The sequence below is a fragment of the Doryrhamphus excisus genome, chromosome 3 (assembly GCF_030265055.1).
Source record: "Doryrhamphus excisus isolate RoL2022-K1 chromosome 3, RoL_Dexc_1.0, whole genome shotgun sequence".
Classification (NCBI taxonomy): Eukaryota; Metazoa; Chordata; class Actinopteri; order Syngnathiformes; family Syngnathidae; genus Doryrhamphus; species Doryrhamphus excisus.
Genome location: NC_080468.1, coordinates 10,190,518 through 10,209,934, shown reverse-complemented (window position 1 = coordinate 10,209,934; position 19,417 = coordinate 10,190,518). Strand labels below are relative to the sequence as shown.

The 19,417-nt window shown below is 39.6% G+C and overlaps 1 protein-coding gene across 16 annotated transcripts in view; it reads right to left on the bottom strand.

The window, feature by feature from the left end:
* Positions 1–10,591, bottom strand: part of mbnl1 (muscleblind-like splicing regulator 1) — a 61,736-nt gene extending 51,145 nt beyond the window's left edge. For 2 of the 16 annotated variants that reach the window (XM_058069072.1, XM_058069071.1), the window contains exon 1: positions 1,230–1,658. The gene's annotated coding sequence lies outside the window, so the exon portion shown is untranslated. Of the gene's footprint in view, positions 1–338; positions 837–1,229; positions 1,662–7,316; positions 7,747–8,140; positions 8,310–10,387 lie in introns of those variants that run through there. The other 14 variants (XM_058069077.1, XM_058069076.1, XM_058069079.1 and 11 more) reach the window with 12 other exon arrangements.
* Positions 10,592–19,417: the final 8,826 nt, after the last annotated feature.

Here is a 19,417-nt window from a genome sequence, read left to right as displayed (position 1 = left end):
ATGTGGGCTACTGTCTGAGCTACCTACAGACTCCCACTAAGTCACAACAACATTCCACATCATTGCCCCAACCACAGACACACCACCCAAAGAAAGCCAGGAGAGATGGGTGGGGGGGGGGGGGGGGGGGGTAATGAACACAGCAGACAAAGAAGGACAAAAAGTTTGGAAGCTCCTCAGGATCCTCTGATCCTATCACGACTTTAGCAGACTCACATGCTGATGTAATCTGGGTTGTTTTTGACTTCGGGTGATTAAGTAATTGTCCCTACTAGGGACTAGGGTCTGTTTATAATCATATCATCCACACACGAAAACAGGAAAAAAAAATTACTTACATTCAATCAAGTTCAAACTCCAAAAAAGTAAATTCTCTCCAGTTATTAGCTTGGTTTCCTTCTTGCCCCGGTTTCTTTTTCTCAACTTTGTCCCTCTCTCGGTAACTCCCCCTCTACCAGACACATGCAAACACTCAGACACACACACCCACCCACACACACAGGCAGAAAATCACCCTCTCATACACACACACACACACACACACACACTCTCCTCCCGCGACCCCGGAATGTTTGGCAAGATTCTACTGTACTGAAATACTGTGCCTACCATATAAGGTAGCAGCAGTTTCACATGTCACATATAATTTACATGCAGCAGGGCGGTAGTTTGCACACACACACACACACACTCACCCACACACGTACACACAAATGCAAAACCATGTTTCCCTCCTTTAGGCTGACGCAGCAACTGAGAGAGGAGGCAGAGGGGAATTGAATGTAACCATTCCTCCTCGTCATAAGCAAGCTCTGCAGGACAACTCCAAACAGTGTTGAGTCAGATGTAGGGAATGAAAGCTGAGTGGGCGATCTATTGATTCCACTGCCTCCTGGATCAACAACAGCCTTCCACACGCATGCATAGAGACACCGTACATACATAGGAAAATCTTTTTAGTGAACTAGCCTCAGGAAATGGTTACTGTGTGCTTTGAGGCAAGAGTGTTACTTACTATGTGTCCTTGCCAAGGGCTATAACTGCAACAAATGAACCCATTGGCCAAGAGACTTGATACACAGAGCCAGACCCTAAACAATCACCATATTGTGGCCTAGGCTCCAATGCAAAGACGCCCACTTTGGAAAGTCAAGACTGCAGCACCCACAGGAGGAAAGATCGAGATAAACCATGGAGGCGGGGAGGAGGGTTACGAAGCGAGCTCTTACCTCTCACATTGCTCTCCAGCTAATGTGTGTGTGCTTCCGCGTGTCCACTGACTCCTGTGTGTTGTGTGTGTGTGTTCAGACAGGCTGCGACAGCAGACCCCCAGGCACCGGCTGGACCATTCTCAGGCAGGCAGGCAGAGCACAGCACGGCAGAGCGACTGGCAGAGGAGAGGCAAGCGGGTGAATCAGCAGCGGATGAGTGGAGGAGCTGAGCCCAACACCACAGTGAGAGAGACAGGGAGGAAGGGTGAGCGAGGGAGGAGTGTGTGTCTGTGCGGCTGCGTGTGCACGTTGCAGCCCTGGCTGCGTACGCTCGTCGTGTCTCCCCACCCCTGCTTCTTCAAGTACTAACTGTGCCTGAGGAAGAGAGCCGGGATGATTTTCACCCCAGTCCCAGTATGCAACAGCTGTGGAGGAGGACGACGATTAGGCAGAGGCGGGAGTTCTGACTGCACCGGGCATGCGGACCCTGCAGTCCCCTCACCTTCCTTCCATTCCTTGCTGCAGGCTGGCCACACCCCCCTCTTTAGAACAACACCAGGAAGTGCTATCTCAGAAACAGCAACATTGCCCTTGCCTATCCAGTCAGGCTAAGGAAGTAAATAAGGAAGAGGGAGGAAGAATTGAGAAAACACGGTTAAAAGATAAAGGGGGTGACTAATAGAAGCAGAGGAAGGTGAGGCAGCATGGAATGACATTGAATGAAATGAGGTACATATTGTACAATCCCGACAGGAAAGGATATGGCAAACCTGAGCAAAACAAGGAATTAGAACATTCCAAGGGTTAACATGTCACCAACAGAAACAATGAGTATGATCTCTAACCCGATTTAAATTGGTTCTCCATATAAAATTGACATTGCTAACATATAAAAAATATGAATGAGCTCCAAATGACAGTTGGGTTACTTCAGGCCTGGCATACACAATATTATAATTTAAAGTAGATCATAATTTTAAAGCAGGGGTCTCAAACTCAAACAAGCCGGGCCGCATCAGGTTTTCAAAAAAAAAAAAAAAACGCATTTATTAAAAACTGGAAAAAAATCAATAACAAAAACTATCTTCAATGCTTTTGCTTCTGCTATACCCTTTTTCAGTACTTTGGTTCCGGTTTTCCACACCAAAATATCTGATAAAACATTCCACTGTTCTCAAATATCTTAATTTTTATTTTTCAATACACAAAATCAGATTAAAAAAAAAAAATAAACAAATTAAGAATAAAGACAATAAATCAATCAGTAATAAATAAGTAAAATAATAATAAAACAGCAAATAAGAAAAACGTAAGAAACCACATACAGTTGGTAGAGAAATTATTTTTTTCAGATTCAAATGTACAGTATTAACAGTTATTTAACCTTTAACATGAACATTAATGAAACTTAATAATTTGACCCAATTAGCAAGTTAGCATCGTACTCAGTTCCATCTGGGAGCAGCGTGGTAACTTTAACAACATGTTTGATGAGATGCTTTATCTTGACGTGTATTTTCCCTTTTATTCCAAATCATTTCCTGCATTTATTTGTACCCAGCGTCATAAGCCTTTAACTTCATTGCTAATCCAAAGCAAAACAGGGCGGGGTAACAGGGTAGGGTATCAGTATGGGCGGGGCAAAATCATGTTAATTGTGTCCGGTGGGCACACAGCTTTAAGCTGTCATTTCAACATTAAACTTTGGTATCAAGGTGGGGGCCGCAAACTAGCGTCTCACGGGCCGCATTTGGCCCGCGGGCCGCAAGTTTGAAACCTCTGTTTTAACGCTTTGAACAATTTTAAAAGATGTTTTGACAAAAAAATGACTGAATTGTAATGACAGAGTTCCATATCCGCAAATAATAAACCCACACCAATAAAAACCTTGATGCCAAAATAAGGAAAAACAACTGGCTTCTGTCCAGACCCCCCTCCCCTCTTTAACTGATGTTCTGCTTTGGCATTAAACCCTTACAACCCTATACGTCTGAATTACATCAACATAGCCTACACTTGAGCTCGAGTACATTCAATCAACCATGTTTATTGTCTGTCGTCATAGGGAGCATGAGATGGAAGTGCTAACGGCGCTAACCCGGCTGCAGGGAGGCCACCGTGAGTGTAGCATGATTGCACTGAAGATTGAATTAAATGGAACTTTTTCATGTTAGCAATGCTAGCATGCTAACATTAACAGAATAGCATTTTTACCCATTTTCATCAGTATATACTGTAAGTATAAGTAAACACTTATACAAAACACTTTGCACTATCATGCTAGGTGTTAGCAGTGCTAGCATGCTAACATTAGTATAGTACCATTTTAATTGATTTTCATAGGTAGACACTATTAACTCCTTTGTGTTAGCACAGCTAACATAGCATATTGGAATTTTTTTGCGATTTTCATCAATATGAACTTAAAGCTGAACTGCACTTTTTTGTAACACATGAACACATATTTCTCTGTTCTGTGCATTCTAGCATGACAAAGTTAATTAATATAAGGTAGCTAACAATGAACATCATAGCAACTATGTATGTATATATGCATAATCACAGCATGTATATCAACCGATAAAACATTGTTAGAGGCTGCACAGCGGTCGAGTGGTTAGCATGCAGACCTCACAGCTAGGAGCCCCGAGTTAAATCCCACCCTCTGCCATCTCTGTGTGCATGTTCTCCCTGTGTTCCAAAAACATGCTAGGTTAATAGGCGACTCCAAATTGTGCATAGGTATGAATGTGAGTGTGAATGGTTGTTTGTCTATATGTGCCCTGTGATTAGCTGGCGACCAGTCCAGGGTGTATCCGAGCTCGCCCGAAGACAGCTGGGATAGGCTCCAGCACCCCCCGGTGGAAAATGAAAATGAAATGAAATTGTTAGAGGCTTTTTTAGAGGGCTTCATTGTCGAAACAGGTACTTCCCATTGGAATGCATTGTTAGCTATTTTACTTAGCATACTAAGCTTCTTTTGTTAAAATGCACAGAAAAGGGGAAATAAAGTGTTCACGTTTCACAGAAGGATTATGAATGATGGGCAAAATTTTTTTAAAAGTGCAGTTCCCCTTAAAGCAGACATGCAATCATGCTAATTGTTAGCATGCTAACATAATTATACTATTTTTCGCATTTTCAGAGTTAGGCTTACCTCCCTTGTAATATTACCTTACCAACCTTGTAAGCAAAGTCTTAGTTGTTGTTACGATATAGCTAAAGTTAGTAACTACACTGAGCCACATCGCTTTTATCAGCTGATAACAAACATTACTATTGTACATGTGTGTGCTACATCGACGTAGCTTACATATTCAAAGCAGGAACAAGGCGGGATATAATGCATGCATACGTTTGAATGTTGGCACCCTCGAGGCAGCTGGAATGAAACTTGCATACACGGCTGCAGTGGGCCTTTCCTAATCATGATTTGCCAAAGTAAACTTGATGGAGTTGACATATTACAATGCCTCCAAAGATATGTGAAACTAAAGACACTCGACGTGGAATTTCCCCTCTGTTACAGAAGCCAAGTACAGGCCAGCTTTGCTCTTCCTCTCCGCCTTTCTTTTTTTAACATCATAACAATTTCCAAATCGTTATGGAGTAGACACGGTATCCGAATTCCTCTCCGTCCCTTTGTCTCAATTCAGACTACAATCTAAATCCACAACTCACTCTCACTTCACAAGAACCACGAGCACTTACTGTATATCTGTCACAATTACCGCTTATCCAATTTCAAAAAGCATGAGACAAGTTTGCAGACGCCAGATGGTTTGCTCATTTAGCTACTTAGGAAACGTTTTATTCTGGGAGACAATCTACTTCAATCTACTTCTATGTACAATAATAGGAACCTGTTTTTTTTGGTATGTTGTTTGAATCCAGTAATAACAAACAAACAAACCCACATTCATACCTATGGACAATTTGGAGTGGCCAATTAACCTAGCATGTTTTTGGAATGTGGGAGGAAACCGGAGTACCCGGAGAAAACCCACGCATGCACGGGGAGAACATGCAAACTCCACACAGAGATGGCCGAGGGTGGAATTGAACTCGAGTCTCCTAGCTGTGTGTCCTGCGTGCTAACCACTAAATTATATACTATATTTCACCAAATATATTCACACTCACAATTATGTCTAAATATTGATGGAAGTACAATATGTACAGTATGTTAGACACAAACCAATAAATATGATTTATGCTTGGTGGACTGTATGTAATAATAAAAATCATATTATGATGATATTAGCATAAGATATTGAGAAAATAGTATATGCTAATCATAATTAAATGATTAAAATTATTATTAAATATATAATATATATTAGAAATATAAAATAATATAATAATAACTATAAATATTATAAATAATAAATAAAATAATAATAATACATAAATAAGAAATAATAAATAAGAATAAAATAAGAATAATTTCAAATATTTTTTATTTCAAAACAATATTCAATAGCAAGTTATAATATTGGCTTTATAATATGTATAATATGTATAATATGTATAATATGTATAATATGTAATAGCACAATAACATATTTTTATAATACAATATTTATAAGATGATAACAATTTTATTAATATTGTATAATTATGAATATAAGTAAATACCGTATATTAAAAATGAAATAACATGGAATATATTCACCGTCGATAAATTAGAAAGCTTTTTTGTAAATTATACTGTGTATCATAATTTACCATCATACGTTAAATAATGAAAAAAATAAATATATTTACTGTTATATTTTAGTTAATGAAAAATTACATTGAATTCAGACAGAGAAAGGAAAAAACTAATCAAAAAGCAAACAGTTCATGCCTAGTAACATAGTAACAACTGAAAGCAGGAAGTGGTGTGTGTGTGTGTGTGTGTGTGTGTGTGTAAATGTGAAGGAGTTGAAGGGGATTTCCACCAACAGGATACATCAAAGCTGTTAATTGGCAACAGTTTAAATGCTAAATGTTTATGAGGTAAGATAATAAACTGCTGGAATTTTCTATTAACCTTTTACGCCCTGGCAGTGAAACTACTAATCAGTATGATCAACCTAAGATAATCTCCAAAGTTTTTAACTAATGCATTTTCCACTTTCTTCCTCTCGGTCAATGATTGCCAAAATTCCACCTTAAACTGCCTGATCATGTCAGAGCTCTGCTATTTCCCAGCCGCTTGTAAATGCCACTGACTGGCTAATGTGAACTCTCACTCTCCTGAGGAAATGTCCCCGAGCTTTGGTGTGCCAACCACTGACTGCTCATCTATCACTAAGCCGCAAATACACATTAGGCTTCCATTACAGACCATCACAGCTTATACGACTGGGGTGGAGCACACGGCCTGCCTGCCTGCCTGCCTGCCTGCCTGCGGAAAGGCCAACAGCTGGGAGCAGCAATCAAACTAACCCATTTAACTTGAAATTATTTTGGTGCCACCAGAATAAAAAAAATCCACATAACGGCCAGCCGTGTCATTTCCTGATTGTGTTACATGTTCTATTAGGACCACAGTGTACGGTATGCACACAACCATGCCATAAATATAGCACCCATTCGTTATAAGTTTAAGAGTTGTAAATATACAGCTGCTGAAAACCAACCACGGAGAGTGAGTTCATAATTTGTGGCTTTTTTTCGCACCAAGAAGGCAGGCAGGTGTAATTTAAGCAAGCTGTCGGGTTTTGAAATACACAGCCAGAAAATAAGAGCACTGTCTCGTCCTCATCTGGCACCGGAGAGAGAGAAAGCATGTGTGTGTGTGTTTGACTCTCTGTATATGTGTGTCCTGCTACCACCCCCCCCCCCCACCCCCCATTCAAGCTGGAAGCTTATCTTGCAGATAAAATGAAATCGAACAGAAACACCCTTTCCAAGAGACCTTACACTTTGGCTTCCAGCAATTTCTCAGTGGCAATATTGCAGATATACAATGTCAAATAATAAAAAATAAAAATATCAAATAAAATCCCCTTGCAATAAAAGCTTCAGATATACTTTGACTTTGTTAAATTGACAACTCAAAATGATGAATTTAAAAAACGAATCAGCAAAAACGAGCAGTGTTGACAGTGAGCTTACCTGTGAGTGTGTCTAGCGCTCAGGCACTACCTGGATGAACGGAGACACTTTAAGCAAAAGGTCACGCTGACGCAACGCGGCGTGACATAAATGAACGTTTTCGCTTCCCTCTTCCGCCACTTCACTCACTCTCCCCTCTTTCTTGCTCACAATAGCACCTTCTGCTTAGCAACGGCCATACCGCAAGTGTGGTCAGGTTTACAGCAAACCATCACTGCGCAACATCAAGTCTCCATGACAACCACTCCTTTATCTCATTTGCATCCTCTGCTTGCATTATCTACTGACGCCAAATATGGTCACCTTGTTATTTTCCACGCCTCCTCCCTCTTGATGTCCCCCCTCTTTTTTTTTTTTGCAACTTCCTCTTTCTTCTCCACTTTCTGTGCGCTTGTTTATAGTGCACACAATGTGTACAAAAGTGTAAAAGTGTTGAGACACCTCTTAATCAATCGATTAATGAATCTTAATTAGTCATATTATCAAGACTATACTTCCAATTCCATAAATCCATAAATGTTCCTCTGGATAAACAAGGCAGACATACACTAAAAGGCTTCCTAGAAAAGTACAAGCTGTTGTAGCTGCAAACACATGGATCAAGTTGTCCCGATACTTTAGTAGATATAGTGCACACAAATACGTTTGCTTACAGCCACAGAGTTTGTGAAAAGAAGAAGCCGCCGAGCTATGAGAACAGTTTGCACCGAGCAAGATAAAGGGAAACCAGGAAGTGGTTTCTATTCAAAGACCTAAAAAGAAAGAGGATGTGATATCAACACCCTCATGGAGCCATGCACAACACCCCAGGTTTTTTAACTCACCCTCACCCTCACCCCCACGCCCCCTGAAGTCGATCCTCAGTCTGGGGGCCTCGACCTAGTTCTGCCCCGAAGCACTGCTGCGTCTTTCGAAGTATCGCAGGAATGTGGAGGCAGGCCTCTGGAGCCCACACGTACACTCGGGGCCCACTTAGCAGCACTCAGCACCCGTCTGTGGCGAGACGTAGAGACACAGTCAATCACGGTGGACAGCACAGCAAAATGGCAGAAAAAAGGAGTGGGAACGGGGACAATAACAATTCAGCAGCAAAAGAAAACACATCAAATATTTGCTGTTTCCATCAATGTGTAGAATATATCATTGTTTCAAAGTCAAATCATTAATCCGGATGTGTTTCATAATGCACTATACATATTACCAGGTTTCTTTGATATATTATTATTGATGAATAATAGTAATAACAATTATCATTGTTATATGATTAATAATATTAAGGGACTATATGCAATGAGGGTGACTAGAGGGGTGCCAACAATTCGAATATACTGCACGCATTCCATCCCACCCTCTTTCAGGACGTAATACATGCACTACTGTTGTCAGCTAATAAATAGAAATTAGCTACCGTTAGCTATGAGTGAATATGACAACAGCATGACTGAAATTTGTTGACTACCTCTCCTGAGACTGCTTTGTGTGGACACAAATATACGTGAATACCAAACAGCTGTCAGTGACCAATCCTCTTATTCAAGCCGAAACACAATTTAGGTCAATTTGTCACAGAAAATATGAATACAGGCTAGAGCCACACAGCTAGGAGACAAGGGTTCGATTCCACCCTCTGGTATCTCTGTGTGGAGTTTGCATGTTCTCCCCGTGCATGCGTGCACTATCTCCGGTTACTTCGGTTTCCTCCCACATTCCAAAAACACGCTAGGTTAATTAGCGACTCCAAATTGTCCATAGGTATGAATGTGAGTGTGAATGGTTGTTTGTTTTTATGTGCCCTGTGATTGGCTGGCCACCAGTCCAGGGTGGAACCCACCTCTCAACTGAGGACAACTGGGATAGGCTCCAGCATGCCCGTGACCCTCGTGAGGATAAGCCGTATAGAAAATGGATGAATGGAAAATATGAATACAGTAATAAATGTGGCAGTTTTTTTTTAAAGTCCTGATAGATACCCAATGTGTCCTGAAAGATATGACTATTTTGACATTGGATTGGGTTGACTCACCGGAGAAATGTAGCAGACAAAAAATGACTAGAGAAAAATAAATACAAATATTAATATCATTTTTTATGTGTCGATGCTGATAGGAAGAAAAAAAACTCTATCATCAAATAATACAATAAATTACATACACATTTCTCAGTGTAGACGTGTTTGGGTGTCTAGAAAGACGCTATATTTATTATATTTATTTTCAGTCATAAGAAACCTTCAACTCAAATCATGAGCTAAGTTCAAGAAATCTAATAACGTAAATTATTAGTAAATTTCAGCTTTTTTTATTAAGAAAAATATAATTAAATGAAGACGGTTTGTTTGTTTTCAAGTGACATTTTTGAAGTGGGAGAAAAACAACAACTGATATTCAGGGAAGAATATTGTGAATGCAGAAATGCCTGCAACCGTGATTCAAATTGAGGTAGAAATGTAAAGCAAATGCAAATGAACCTTAGAATATTCACATTCATCCAGGTCATTGTATTCTCAGCGCGTTCAATCGATAACAACTGGACTGTTCAGGTTGTCTCAGACCAGCCTTCTTCGGTTGATGCTTAAAGACTATGTGGGACACAGTCAGACTAGATAGGGCAGCTCGAGTCTGAGAGCTTGGCGCAAGTTCCAATCTATGTATCCTCTAATGGTCTGGTGTGTGTCCCAGCTCATCTTTGAGCAAAAATTAATGAAGCATTCTCGGATGACAGGAAAAATGTCTTCTCACAGAACAGTCCAGCTGCAATCAATTGAATGTCCTGAGAATATGGAAATGCACTGGACACGGTCAGAGGTGTTGTTTTATTTGTTTCAAACCACATTTAATTCAAAGTCATGGCTTTCAAAAGAAGCTGCGAGGAAAATGCTATTAAGTGCTATTATAGCAGAGCCGGGAAAGTACTTTAAAGAGCCACAAGGTAGTAGCATTGATTATGGAGAGGTTTTATTGATGCTAAATGCAGAACGCCAAACTGACTGATTTAGTTCCCTTTCTACTCTCAACATTATCTAGAGCTCTCATCTCAAGGTTTCTCTCGCCTCATCATCTCATCTCACTTACCAGAGGCAAAACATCAGAGGTTGAGAGCACCGCCCGACCTCCCCTCCTCTGCTGGGCTGCAGGGATGCTGGGACTTTGGGAATTGGAAGTCAATGAGACCATGCCTAATTTAGTCTTCACTACTCCTTGAGCTGCCAAGAATCAAGAGTGCGACTCCTTCCCTTTTTAGGGATCCCTGGACACTGCAATCTGCAACTGGCACTCCTGCATTCCAATATAAAGCAGACGGGTGAGATGGGGAGAGGTAACAGTCACAATTTTAATAACTCTTCAACTCTTGTGTAACTTCAATAAGAAATTGCCTACAGTTTAGCCTTTGTTTGCAAATAAAGTCATTCAAGCAGAGCATTGTAAAAGACAAGCATTGTCCAGTCACAAATCCCAATAATAAGACATGATAATAATCATAGTCTATACTTAGTGTGCGTAACCCACTCAAACAGGCCCCCACACTATATGATCTTTAACAGCTGGTGTGCAAGTGAAACTAGATGCTGCAGGCTTTGCAAACATAACTAGACTCATTCTAAAGCAGGGGTCTCGCGTCTTGCCGCTTTTGGCCCGCGGGCCGCGAGTTTGAGGCCCCCACCTTGATACCAAAGTTTAATGTTGAAATGACAGCTTAAAGCTGTGTGCACACCGGACACAATTAACATGCTTTTCCCCCGCCCATACTGTTACCCTACCCTGTTACCCTACCCTGTTTTGCTTTGGATTAGCAATGAAGCGAAAGGCTTATGACGCTGGGTACAAATAAATGCAGGAAATGATTTGGAATAAAAGGGAAAATACACGTCAAGATAAAGCATCTCATCAAACATGTTGTTAAAGTTACCACGCTGCTCCCAGATGGAACTGAGTACGATGCTAACTTGCTAATTGGGTCAAATTATTAAGTTTCATTAATGTTCATGTTAAAGGTTAAATAACTGTTAATACTGTACATTTGAATCTGAAAAAAATAATTTCTCTACCAACGTTTTTCTTATTTGCTATTTTATTATTATTTTACTTATTTATTACTGATTGATTGATTTATTGTCTTTATTCTTAATTTGTTTATTTATTTTTTTATCTTATTTTTTGTATAGAAAAATAAAAATTAAGTTATTTGAGAACAGTGGAATGTTTTATCAGATATTTTGGTGTGGAAAACCGTAACCAAAGTACTGAAAAAGTGTAGGGTATAGCAGAAGCAAAAGCATTGAAGATAGTTTTTTTATTGTTTTTTTTTCCAGTTTTTAATAAATGCGTTTTGTTTTTGTTTTTTTTGAAAACCTCATGCGGCCCGGCTTCACCCAGAACCTAGCTCCGGTGGCCCCCAGGTAAATTGAGTTTGAGACCCCTGTTCTAAAGTAAGGTTAGGGGTTTTATTTTGTTTCATTTTTACCCGATTTTTAATGCACCTCCTCAGACACTAGCGCTTAAAACATAAAAACTGTCTAGGTAGGTAACATACTGCAGGTAAGGTAAGATATCATCAAAACCCCATTTTCCTCTTCACCTCTTGAGAGAAGTATATTGTCATAATTGAACAGTAAATCCGTGTTATAATCTCAGCAAAGACCAACTCAAATTTATAATCCCATAAATCCATCCAAAGTGCCTCTCTAGCAGCGTGTTATAATAAGATGATGTGGGCAAAAAAAACAAAACACCCCAGATTATAGTAAGAACTTCAGCCTTTTGAAGGAGAAATAATTCAATTAAATTCCACTCAACAGGAAATGCTTATTCATGTTATTGATGGAACTTCAATGTAATATCTTTGAGTGGAGGTCAACTCCTTGACTAGCAGTTCTGAAAAGCTTATCATCATTGAATGATGTAATTACTGGCACTAAGTCAGTGAAGTGAAAAACAGTAACATAAATTATGGCACTACTATGCCTTCTTACAACCTATAATATTGCAAAATCAACGAAATCATTCAGCCAAATAAGGTTGTTGTATTTAGCCATCAACTATACTTAGTTTTACCGTGGTAAATACATTTCCACAAAGTATAAATCCTTCTTTTATGAATGAAATATTTTCAGAGTTGGAGAATAGAAAACCTGTTTACAACCTACTTAATGGTTTTTAACATTATTAGAGCCTTCTAGACATTAAATAACACCCCTACAGTCACCTTTACACTCATATTACCCAATATAGGAGATATAAGAGTAAATAAGAAGAGACATAAAAGTGGAAGTGATGTGAGTTCCGAGTTGACTTGCGTTACAGCCACAACGGTAGCCTGTTTTTTAAGTACGGACTTTTGTTAGGGATTATTGTGCCTTTTATGAGATTAAATTCAAACCTGCAATAAACACCTGCTGCGCTGGCAATCAAGTCTGTGTGTTTATTTCATGCCATTTTGATGCTTGAAAATGCTTACATTAATAAATAAATAAAACCACAAGTTGTGCTTTTAAAGCCCCCACCCCCGGCCTGGGTCCTTTTCACACATTTAAAATTCCAAGCGCACCTCAATGCATCACAGCGAGCCACTCTCTTCTGCAATTGGTCAGTGAGCGCTGGAATGTAAACAGGAAATAGTGTTGTTGTTGGAGTGGTGAATAATTACAGTGCTAAGTTCTGGAGCATGTTATGGGATGTCTTCAGCTCACCCCGAATTTAGTTGACTGTCTCACTGTAGGAAGTAAAACTAAATAGTTCATGTTGCAGGTTTTACAAATGTTTTCAAGCTGTGATTCTGCAAAATCAAAAAAAAATTCTGTGCAGGTTATTGTGTGTAGCTGCTCTACAGAAGACCACAACTCAATACAAAGGGTCAAAAAATTAGCATAAAAGGTCCCCTTTAATTTGATATCGATTTTATACTTGCCAAATGCATTGAATTATTGCTTTTATAAGTTGACCTCTGGGTGGCATGGCGGTCGAGTGGTTAGCGCGCAGACCTCACAGCTAGGAGACAAGGGTTCAAATCCACGCTCGGCCATCTCTGTGTGGAGTTTGCATGTTCTCACTCTCAGTCTATTATTTACAACATATTGCGCAACTGCAGGGTCTTGTGACACACGCTAACTCGCAAACAATAGGGAGGTAGCGACCTAAACGGTAGCCTCCAAGTTATTTCCTTTAAACTTAAAAAGCCAAAAATTTACCACTTCCACACAGATAAGGAGGATAACTATTAACAGTTATTTAACCTTTAACATGAACATTAATCAAACGTAATAATTTTTTCTGGGTACATGATACCATACAGCATCCATATCAAACTTGAGCGGGCCGCACTAACATTAAACTTTCATATCAAGGCGGGGCGGGGGGCCTCAAAATAGTGTCCTGCGGGCCACATTTGTAAATTTACAATTGTAAATTGTAAAAATTACTTCCTCATGCCAGACGTTAGCAAACGGATGAGTAGTTATGGTCGAGATCCGTGGTGGGGTTTAGCCATAATAGAAAAAGCCATAGTCAGAAACTTTTGAATTGAAGTTATTTTTGGCGACACTAGATTTGGGCAACTGACACTTTCATGTTTGTGGGAACAGTTTGGGGAAGGCAGCTTTCTGTTCCAGCATGGCTCCAAACTCAATTATTCTTATTAAATGGAATATTGGCATAGACAGAAAACCTTTACAATCTTCTAAATGTTTTTTTAAACATTGCTAAAGCCATATAGACCAGGGGTCTCAAACTCAATTTACTTGGGGGCCACTGGAGCTCGGGTCTGAGTGAGGGTGGGCTGTATCAGGTTTTAAAAAAAAAACGCATTTATTAAAAACAAAAAAAATTTTAAAACTTTGCTTTGGTTCCAATTTTCTACAATAAAAGCTCTGATAAAACATTCCACTGTTCTCAAATATCTTACTTTTTATTTTTCTACACAAAATAAGATGAAAAATAAATCAAGAATAAAGAAAACCAATCAATCAGTAATAAATGAATAAATATAATAATAATAATAATAATAAAACGGCAAATAATCAAAACTTAAGAAACCACATATAGTTGGTGGGTAGACAAATTATTTTTTTCAGATTAAAATGAACAAAGCATTATTAGAGCCCTGTAGACATGACAAAACACGACTATAGTCACATTTATACTCTTTTTATTGACAACATATTGCGCAACTGCAGGGTCTTGAGACACATGCTAACTCGCAAACTAGAGAGCTAGCGACCTAAACGGTAGCCTTCAAGTTATTTCCTTTAAACTTAAATAGCCAAAAACTTACCACTTCCACACGGATAGGGAGGATAACTATTAACAGTTATTTAACCTTTAACATGAACATTAATCAAACGGGTTTCTGGGTACATGATACCATACAGCATCCATATCAAACTTGCGCGGGCCGCACTAACATTAAACTTTCATATCAAGGTGGGGGCCTCAAACTAGTGTCCTGCGGGCCACATTTGGCCTGCGGGCCGCGTGGTTGAGACCCCTGATATAGACGCCATATGTAAATATGATGTGTTGAATCAATCGCAAAGGGCCGTTCGGGTTCGAATCGTGCTGTCCTACCTAGGCATGAACATGAACTGAATATTCCCAGGTACTAATCATACAAAGAATATCCTGTTAAGTTCATTACTGTGACTCATCAGGGGATTGTCAGGTTTGAGAGAGGGAATACATCATCAGTGAGGTAGTCAACAGGCCACTTAGTAACCTAGCAACCAGCAAACTCGACATGGCACTTATTGTAATTCTAAAACTAGCCAAGCCGAGCCCCAGACATAATTATATCTCCTCAGCCAATCGCAAGAGACCTTGAGCCATAAATAACAGACGGCTCGCCAAACCGAACACACGTTTGTGCCGAAAAAGTCAACAAACGCTTTCTTCAGTGGTTCGCTACTGGATTCTTCTGCTTGAAGGAAGGCACACAGAGGCAAACATTTAGTTTTATGGAGCACTTTAACAAGACAGAGTAGATGAGACCAAAAGAGAGTCAAGTCTATGATTACTGAGTCATTGTGGGGACAGGACTATGTTATTACAGACAAGCTGGAAAACCTATTGGACCCCATGCGGAATGATGACGACAAATAGGACACGGTTAAAGTCAGTCCAACTCTGTAAGTCTTTAAATAGCAAAACATGGCTGTAGACGTTTAGTAAGTACTTTTGTCGTAATCCGAAAAGCAGAGGCTCCCTTGTCAGCATTGAGAATCTTTTTTATTATTACCCTGTGTGTATGTGTGTGTTCCACAGCGCTGCCTCCGGGGCCCTATATTTAGATTTTATGACCAATATCGAATTCTGACACACGATGTTTTCACCGGGGTGATTAAAAATGTCACTTCCATGGGGTAAGAAGTTATGACCGTAATTACAAGCAGCCCACATCACTTGGCTGAGATAGGACACTGGTATATTTGTTCTGCCACTTCCAAACTCTCAGGTGATGGGTGATGAGCAAGGTGCCGGCAATTAAAGACATAAACAAAGTAACACAACATCACCAGGATGTAGCCAACCATTGTTAAAGTCATTTTGTCATTGAATGGTTGCATGATTTACAATAGACAATTTGTCTTTCGTATTCTTTCTGGACTAAGTGACTTAATTCCCATGACCCATCCTTGGTATCTATCCTACCAAAGCAAACATTTCAAACATTTACCCAAGTCCTATTTTTCATTGCATTGTGTGGTTGAGATCAGTAATAGAGAGACACCTCAAAACAAAAGGATGTACAAATAGAAAATGTTTTTGGTGGAACAAACAATAGCTTAGCAGTGCTACCGTGGATTAGTTTCATTCATTCATTTTCTACCGCTTTTTCCTCACAAGGGTTGCAGGGGGTGCTGGAGCCTATCCCAGTTGTCTTCGGGCGAGAGGCGGGGTACACCCTGGACTGGTCGCAAGCCAATCACAGGGCACATATAGACAAACAACCATTCAAACTCACATTCATACCTATGGACAATTTGGAGTCGGCAATTAACCTAGCATGTTTTTGGAATGTGGGAGGAAACCGGAGTACCCGGAGAAAACCCACACATGCACAGGGAGAACATGCAAACTCCACACAGAGATGGCCGAGGGTGGAATTGAACCCTTGTCTCCTAGCTGTGAGGTCTGCGTGCTAACCACTCGACCGCCTTGCTGCCCAGAGCTCAACTTATAAAAGCAAAAATTCAATGCATTTGGCAAGTATAAAATCGATATCAAATTAAAGGGGACCTTTTATGCTCATTTTTTGACCCTTTGTATTGAGTTGTGGTCTTCTGTAGAGCAGCTACACACAATAACCTGCACAGAATTTTTTTTTTTATTTTGCAGAATCACAGCTTGAAAACATTTTTAAAACCTGCAACATGAACTAGCTAGTTTTACTTCCTACAGTAAATGAAACATTTTGCTGTATTCATTCACAAAAAAACAAAACAAAAAAAGAGCAAATAATCAATTCGGTGTAATCTTATGAGAAAGGACAGCAAAAGGACAAGTATCAGTCACTAAAACCTCAAATAGAGTTATGAGATATTTTATAATCATCGTGTGATGATTAGAATGTAGTTTACATCTGTCAGTAACAGAAATCTAATTTAATTATTGGTAACATCATCATATTATCTCTGTCGGACATACTAAAGGACAAAAAGTATTCCTTGAGATGCTTGGAGGAGATTGTGTGAGACAATCCTGCTACCCCATTGGGATTCTGGTAGCCTACATACCCTGCTTCAAGGTCAGCAGCAGCAGCAAATTAAATTACTTGTCCTGTTTTGTGCCGCTGGCGCCGGGTCAACAACGACTTGTTTAAAATGATGAGTGCAGGATTCTGAGGGGAGTGGCGTTTTTGTCCTGACCCCTTTGGTGTCAGCAATGAAATGAAAAATAAGGTATTAAATCTGCTGCAATGCAAGAAAAAAAATATTACTTCTAGCTATGCTGTCATGTTCACAAAGAGCACATCATCATCTTGCACATGGAGGCCCCACTATTGTCGGACAACTACAATGCACGCCACCTGCAGGACATCTTGTATATTACATGTGGCAAACAAACTGAAATGGACGCAATGACAATGCATGTACTAATTTCAGTATCTCACACACTGCAGAGCCTTCTGCCGTGTCTGTGAGCCTGTCACTTGGCTGCATCTACAGGCAGTTTATCTCTGGGTGGCTGAGGGGGGTTGCTATCAGCAGACAGACACCCCACAATGTGAAAGAGGGAGGAACTACACACTTTTACAATGCAGCTTCAAAAAAAAGCAGGGAATCCTTAATATAGGACATGGGAGAAGACAAACTGAATGATTATCCTTTCAATTTGCCATGTATGCAAGTGCATGCTTGCACGTCATCAAGTACTGAGTTTAAAAACAAAATGGTGAATGAACTAGCACGCTGCGGGGAAGGATAAACTGTTTGTTTACAGAAGGGTTACAGTTTGGGTTGAATATTGATGGGAAGGATGCAGACAAGGAAAAAAGAGACACTGAAAATTGACACTGACAAAACAAATGCTAATATAAACTAGGGCCTGCCTGTATTTTATTAAAATAGTATGTTATTTTTCAATTATACATATATTATATAGCACGGGCAAACTGCAGGCCGCGGGCCACATCAGACCTGCAAAGCATCTTAATCTGTAAACAGCAACATGACTTGCAGTGCTATTTTGGCACGCCTTGAGTTGCAAAAATGGTCAGATTCAATCTTTAGTGATTTAGTGAAAAGTGATCAAAACAGCACAACACATCATCACACGAGACGCACAAAGTAACTTGCCTACTGCAAGGTATGCTGGGTAGCTTGTGGTACTGTTTCTCACAACATTTTGCCGCATTTTTTGCTTGATTATAAAATATGTTGCAAGCGAAGTATGCCAGAGAAGTAAACAAGAAGGAGTTAACATACTCTTGATATCCCGTGTTTTATTGGTCATAGTTCATATTGTTGCTGCTGGACTACCAGCATTTGGAAATAACAGTTTTAAGTTGCATGTCATAGTTATTGTTTATTTACCATGTTGCAGTAGTAGTTGATTTATGTGATGTGTTGCTACCACAGAATTTATACCAAAGAGGAAAATTACAAAAATATTGCTCAATTTTACTGTAAAAGTTGAACATTGGTTGTAATTACATATTTTAATGTAAGTCATTTGTGATTAGTAGGTACTAACCCATTAATGGGTCCCGACCGACTAGTTGAGAACCACTGCCCTCAATTGTCCATAGGTCTGAATGGTTGTTTGTCTATATGGGCCCTGTGATTGGCTGGCCACCAGTCCCGGGTGTTCCCCGCCTCTCACCCAGGCAGCTTGGATGGGCTCCAATTTACCGGACACTAAAGAGGATAAGCGGTATAGAAAATAAATGTGGAAGTACCACTGTTTTTGCCATTGTGGTTTAGCTTTGATGGTGTACTGCAAGGGTCTCAAACATGCGGCCCGCGGGCCACATGTGGCCCGCAGGACACTAGTTTGAGGCCCCCGCCTTGATATGAAAGTTTAATGTTAGTGCGGCCCGCGCAAGTTTGACATGGATGCTGTATGGTATCATGTACCCAGAAAAAATTATTACGTTTGATTAATGTTCATGTTAAAGGTTAAAAAACTGTTAATAGTTATCCTCCCTATCCGTGTGGAAGTGGTAAGTTTTTGGCTTTTTAAGTTTAAAGGAAATAACTTGGAGGCTACCGTTTAGGTCGCTAGCTCTCTAGTTTGCGAGTTAGCATGTGTCTCAAGACCCTGCAGTTGCGCAATATGTTGTAAATAAAAAGAGTATAAATGTGACTATAGTCGTGTTTTGTCATGTCTACAGGGCTCTAATAATGCTTTGTTCATTTTAATCTGAAAAAAATTATTTGTCTACCCACCAACTATATGTGGTTTCTTAATTTTTAATTATGTGCCGTTTTATTATTATTATATTTATTTATTACTGATGGATTGATTTTCTTTATTCTTGATCTTATTTTGTGTAGAAAAATAAAAATTAAGATATTTGAGAACAGTGGAATGTTTTATCAGAGCTTTTCTTGAAGAAAATCGGAACCAAAGCAAAGTTTATTCATTTTTCTGTTTTTAATAAATGCGTTT